Below are 6,441 nucleotides of genomic sequence, written 5' to 3'. Positions count from 1 at the left end.
CTCGGACATCCCCGGCTGAGTAACGCAACTGCTAGGGGGCGCGTCTTGCATCCCTGTTTCGAGAGGAAGAAAGTGATACGGAAGATCCATTCTAAGAAGAAGACGCGAAGGAAATCGGGATACAGACAGGATTTGGTTCGATCTGTAGTAGATCCCATTTGCTTAAATGGAAAGGAGTTGGTTGGTTAGCAAATTGTTATCATAAAGAAGTCAATGATTCTTGCTGGGATTCTTTTGCATAGAATGGAAACCCAGTTCCCCCAGTTGTTCCCCTTCTAATGATTCTACGCAATCACCCCCTCCCTCATTATATTGATTCTACTCGTACGTATCAACATACTCGTCGCATTCATTTCGATGATAAAACCGAATAGATAGATTTCATTATGGCAGTTCCAAAAAAACGTACTTCTAGGTCGCGGAGGAAGATTCGCAATCATATTTGGAAGACCCAAACTAATGAAGTAGCATCGAAAGCTTTTTCTCCAGCTAAATCCATTTTGACTGGACGGTCGAGAAGTTTTTACTATGTGACAAATGAAAAAATTTCTGAAACTGGTCAGTAGTACTCCCCGGTTGTAACAGGAATTGCCGTATCAATAGGACGTGGGGTCGGTCGGAATAGATAGTGAACTATTTGTTTGTTGGAACGGGGAAGACGAGATAAGTGATTGTCAGGGAACTTATTGATGAATTTGGATCCCTAGTAAGTAGTACGGGTACATGTTGATATTATTGCGTGACGGTACCGTGCGGTAAATAAAATCCAAATACTAACAGAGTTGTATCAATGAATGTTGGTAATAACCACGAGGGGGGGGGGGTTACGTGCATGAAGAAGGAGCCCAATCCCTCTCTTCCTTCCTATGATACAAGGGTCTCGATCACGATCATCGATTTATCTCTATCCCTACTACGAATGGGTATGGGTCGATAACACCCAAAGAGAATCGGGAGATAAATCTGCGTTCCCGGAACGGGAACGTCTTCTATTCCGTTTAAAATATGTTCCGACCTCGTTTATTCGGAATAGCAGGATTTGAACCTGCGACCTCCATCACCCCAAGATGGCACGCTACCGAGCTACGCCATATCCCGTTATTCCTATACAAGTATAGCGCCGTATACCTAATCAACTATAGACAGGGAAGGTCCCTTGTTGTGCGTGTGTACTCTCCCCCAGGAAGATTGACGATTCACCCGAAGATGTGATATCATTAATTACGATAAGTATAACGAGTAGCGAGCCGCTATGGTGAAATTGGTAGACACGCTGCTCTTAGGAAGCAGTGCTAGAGCATCTCGGTTCGAATCCGAGTAGCGGCATTTAATTTCAACCTGCAGGCGAGGGCTGTGTCTGATACAACCACTGGGAAAAGCAGTAGGAATAGGGAATTCTCCCCGTTTCGACGTTTAAGGGGTAAACCCGAAATCTCCTGGGAATAATGGGTGGGTGGTACATACTCTCCAAAATCTCACTAATTCACTGGATTCTCCTCATTACGATTCACACCGATATAGAGCACATATTCGCTCACATTTCTTTTCTTACGCTTCTTTCCGTCACTCTGTTTCACCGGATGGGGCTGGCTCGCAAGCTCAAGAGACTCATTAGTTTGAGCGTTGGAGGTATGACAATTGCTTTCATCTGTATAACGGGATTTACGACGATTCGTCGGATTCAACCCAAACATCTACCACCGAGCAATCTACATGAATCATCTATGTTTCTTTCACGGAGCTTCTCCCCAATGCATGTAATTATGAGAATTAGGAGTCGGAACGAATGGTCAGGTGCAGTCACGGCACCAGGTGCCATGTCGACCCATGGATTCGCAACTCTGGGTCTTCCTGAGGAAATGCAACAATCCACACCGCTAGTACCTGCTCTGCAACCTCATCGGTTAATGACGCATGTAAGTATGATGCCACTAAGCCATGTGACTTCGTTATGTGGATCTCCATCAGCAACATCTCCACCGATTGCCACCTATGACGCAGAACAATTTTCTATCCCCGGTCCAAATCAAGAATTTCCTACCTGGACCCCCTCTCCGGGAGTGGATATACACTGCTACGAGCAGGCAGGAAGTAATCCGAGAAACAGTTTTCATCGACTATCCTTGAATTCACGTAGGTGCCGATTGATCCACCAATTGGACCGATGGAGTTATCGAATCATCAGCTTAGGGTTTCCTCTACTGACTGTTGGTATTCTCTCTGGAGCAGTGTGGGCTAATGAAGCGTGGGGATCCTACTGGAGCCGGGACCCTAAGGAAACCTGGGCATTAGTGACTCGGCTGATATATGCTATTCATCTCCATACCAGAATAACTAGTGGTTGGCAGGGGGAAGGGCCTGCTATTGTAGCATCTACAGGATTCTTCATTGCTTGGATTTGTTTCTCAGGGGTTAATCCACCAGGAATCGGTTTACATAATCACGGGTGGCTTACTTAATAATTAGGTAGAAGACCGCTAATTCGATCGGGGGGAGAGATAACAAAAAATGTTACCTCGTCAGATGCTTGAAGTGTTACATGTAATCAATTCGTGATTTGAATCAGAGTCTGCATGAGGAATCGCGCTGTGGATTCCTCACCCAGACATTCATGCAATTACGTCGCCAGCGGCATGGATTCCCACTGCCTTCCCTTATAGGAATTAATACCAGAACCGCTTCCAAGAGTAATCCTCATTGAATAGATATGTTCGACTACCGATCCAAACGATACTGCGTTTTATTGCCCCTCTACTATCCCATAAAAGAGTACGGAACCAGGATAGATAGTATTTTGTGATTCCGTAGAGATGCAACCATGTCTGGATACAGACCGATACCGAGGATTGGTAAAGAGAGACAAATCGATATGAATATTTCCCGCGGTCCGGAATCAACTGAATATGGATCCGAATAGTTGGATATTCTGTATCCGTAGAATATTCGACGTAACATAGATAACAAATAAATGGGAGTTAATACTGTACCAATCGCTTCGACTACTACAACCGATAACTTAGATATAGATGAATAATGCTGATTAGTCACTATTCCTGGAAATACCATCAATTCCGATACAAACCCACTCATCCCGGGTAATGCAAGGGATGCCATTGAGAAGATACTAAACATAGTAAATATCCTGGGCATTGGGGTAGCCATCCCCCCTAATTGATCGAGATAAAGGGTACGTGTCCTATCGTAACAAGTCCCTGCAAGGTAAAATAGAGCGGCACCTATTAACCCATGGGAAATCATTTGTAACACAGCTCCATTAAGACCCGTATCTGTCACGGATCCAATTCCAATTGTTACAAAACCCATATGGGAAATTGATGAATACGCTATTCTCCTCTTAAGGTTACGCTGACCCGGCGGAATCAGGGATGCATAAACAATTTGGACTGATCCGAATAGCACCAACCACGAAGCAGGTATGGAATGAGCATGAGGTAATAATTCCATATTAATTCGAATCAATCCATACCCTCCCATTTTTAGTAATACCCCAGCCAGCAACATACATGTGCTGTAATGTGCTTCCCCATGAGTGTCTGGCAACCAAGTATGAAAAGGGAATATTGGCAGTTTCACGGCATACGCCACGAAGAATCCTAGATAAGAAAGCACTTCTAGTGATATAGGATGTGATCTGCTTGCCAAATCTCGGATATTGAAGGAGGGTTCCTGGGTCCCGTAGAAACCCATAGTTAGGGCTCCTATTAGGAGAAAGATAGAACCACCAGCTGTGTATAGAATAGACTTCGTGGCTGAGTATAGACGTCTCTTCCCACCCCACATACATAAAAGTAGGTAGATTGGGATTAATTCCAACTCCCACATAGGAGAGGAAAGCGAAATGTCTCGAGAAGCAAACAGTCCTATTTGGCCGCTATACATGGCCAACATCAAGAAATAGAATAGACGTGTATTCCGCGTAACTAGCCAAGCTGCTGAGGTTGCCGAAGTAGTGACAAATCCTGTCAGTAGAATGAGACCCATGGAGAGTCCATCAATACCTGAACTCCGATGGGAATTGATTGAATTTATCCAACTAGAATCCTCCACCAATTGAATGCATTGATCATCGATATGGAAGTGACAATGAAAGATATAAATGATTAGTAGAAATTCCGATATACAAATGCCTGGGGTATACCACCGAACGATCTTATTCCCATTGGAGGGAAGCATTGGAAATAGCGAACCCGCCAGAATCGGAAAAAGAACAATTGTGGTTAACCAGGGTACGTTACTCATCGTGGATGGAAAAATATTTTAGCGGGGGGGAGGGGGGGGGGAATCTTAATACCCCAACTCATACTCAATAGAATTGAGTATGAATCTTTGAGTATGAGTTGGAAAGAAAACGATTCGATTCTTGAATCTCTTTCTTGACCGATGAATCAATAAGCTAGACCCATACTACGAGTCGTCTCAGCTCCCGGATAGACGCGTACACTCGAGGAATCTGTTGGACAAGCGGATTCACGTCTCTTACAACCTACACAGTCTTCTGTTCTAGGAGCAGAAGCAATTTGATTGGCTTTACACCCATCCCGGGGGATCGTTTCCAATGCATCTGTCAGACAGGCTCTTACGCATTAGGTGCAACCAATACATGTGTCATAGATCTTTACTGAATGTGCCGTCGAATTTGTTCACTCCTATTGGATTGACGTGTCAAAGATATTCTCCTGTTGGGGTTGTTGAGGTGTACCTACCCTCCCCCCTGCCCCCTACCCCTTATTTTCCATTCAATCAAATCTAAGATTTGTATTGATTTGGTTTTTCCGCATCTACCTACATAGACACTCCGTGGGTGGAACTCTCCCATCATCCTCGTGAAATGAATGGGTTCTGCAATATGGGGAGGGACGGTACAAGACAATTTTAAGGAACGGGATAGGTAGGGATTCAGATAGGTATGACATAATTTTTCGGAATGAAATGCAATTGTTAGGGGGAAAACGACAGCATTACCAGCTGGATGTGATACACCTGCATTGAATAGCGATTCGCCCAAATAAATAGCGTCATCGACGAATCAATTACCATTTTAACAAATCAAATTGATCGATACGAGTCGATCTTCTATTACGCTGGATGACCGAAGCAATGGATAACCCAATAGCAGCTTCGGCAGCTGCAACGGCTATTACGGATATTGAAAAGATTTCCCCCTTCATTTGTTCATTGTCAAAGAAATTGGAGAATGCTACGAGATTTATATTAATGGCATTCAGAATCAGCTCAAGACACATCAGTGCCCTAATCATGTTTCGACTCGTGATTGATCCGGAAAAGCCAACGCGATAGGGATAAGCACCTAGAATCAGTCCATGTTCGAGCATGATGTATTAACCCCCCGGAAACTTAATTGGTTAACCTACGAGATGAGTTTACGAGAAGTTGTAATTAATTAGAAAGATGGGGAGTCATCTCCAGACGACGAAGCAGGTTCTTCGTCGGGTCTGGTTATTCCTTCACCACGAGCCATTGTAATCGCCCCTACTGAAGCCACTAGGAGGAGGATAGAAAGGAGTTCGAATGGAACCAGAAATTGTGTTAACAATTGGTATCCAATTCGCTGGATGTTGTTTTTTGAGACTCCCCCCACAACATCCCTCGATGGGTCGATTGGATTTATATCAGACCATTTCGTATCTCGAATTGTAGTGGTTGATAAGATAGATAGACCCGTACAAGCTCCTAAGGCAATAGTATCTCCCATATTCCAGGAAATGGTTGAATTGGAATCTACTGGTTCGTCAATAACCGTTACGGCAGACACGATCGAAACATTTATAGCTCCTACATAGATAGGCGATTGTGCGGCAGCTACAGAATCGGCATTCGGTACGAGATATGGGAGAGATATACAGATAAACACCAGTCCCGATGAAGAGGCGGAATAAACTATATTAGCAGATAATACCACTCCTACACTTCCCAGTAGAATACCTAATTCGATTAGTATCAAGACAGATTCATAAATTGATTCAGGTAGATTCATTATGCCCAGTTATTTTGATTCTCCCATCTCACTATATTACTATTCAATAACGACGTGTATGTGTGTGACCTACTTATGTAGACACACCCCCCCCTATTGGTAGAAATAATTGAAGGAGGGATATCTCTGCATAGCAGAGATATCTCGATATTGAATCATCTCCGACTTACTATTTTTTCTAACCAGGGAGTCGGTCTATCTTCCAAACTTCAGACGGAGATTCAATTGACACCACGAGTGACAGTTCGATTATTGGGATCTCCTTTCGTGACTCCCCCAGATGAATAACTCAGAGTTGGAACTACTTGAATTGCGGAATCCTGGGAGACAGAGAGGGGCAAACGTCCCGGAGCCATTTGATCATAATTTGATTCGTGACGATCATAAGTCGAGGGTTCATACTCCTCAGTCATTGACAAGCAATT

General features: G+C 43.8%; 1 non-coding gene across 1 annotated transcript; it reads right to left on the bottom strand.

Annotated features, from left to right (window-relative positions):
• Positions 1-1,024: 1,024 nt before the first annotated feature.
• On the bottom strand, positions 1,025-1,098 carry TRNAP-GGG (transfer RNA proline (anticodon GGG)). Its single transcript has one exon. It is a non-coding gene; the product is annotated as a tRNA-Pro (tRNA).
• Positions 1,099-6,441: the final 5,343 nt, after the last annotated feature.

Source organism: Dipteris shenzhenensis, unplaced genomic scaffold (genome assembly GCF_047967505.1).
Source record: "Dipteris shenzhenensis isolate YYH24624 ecotype China unplaced genomic scaffold, Dip_SZ_1.0 scaf0467, whole genome shotgun sequence".
Lineage (NCBI taxonomy): Eukaryota > Viridiplantae > Streptophyta > Polypodiopsida > Gleicheniales > Dipteridaceae > Dipteris > Dipteris shenzhenensis.
This window is presented reverse-complemented; position numbering and strand designations above follow the sequence as displayed.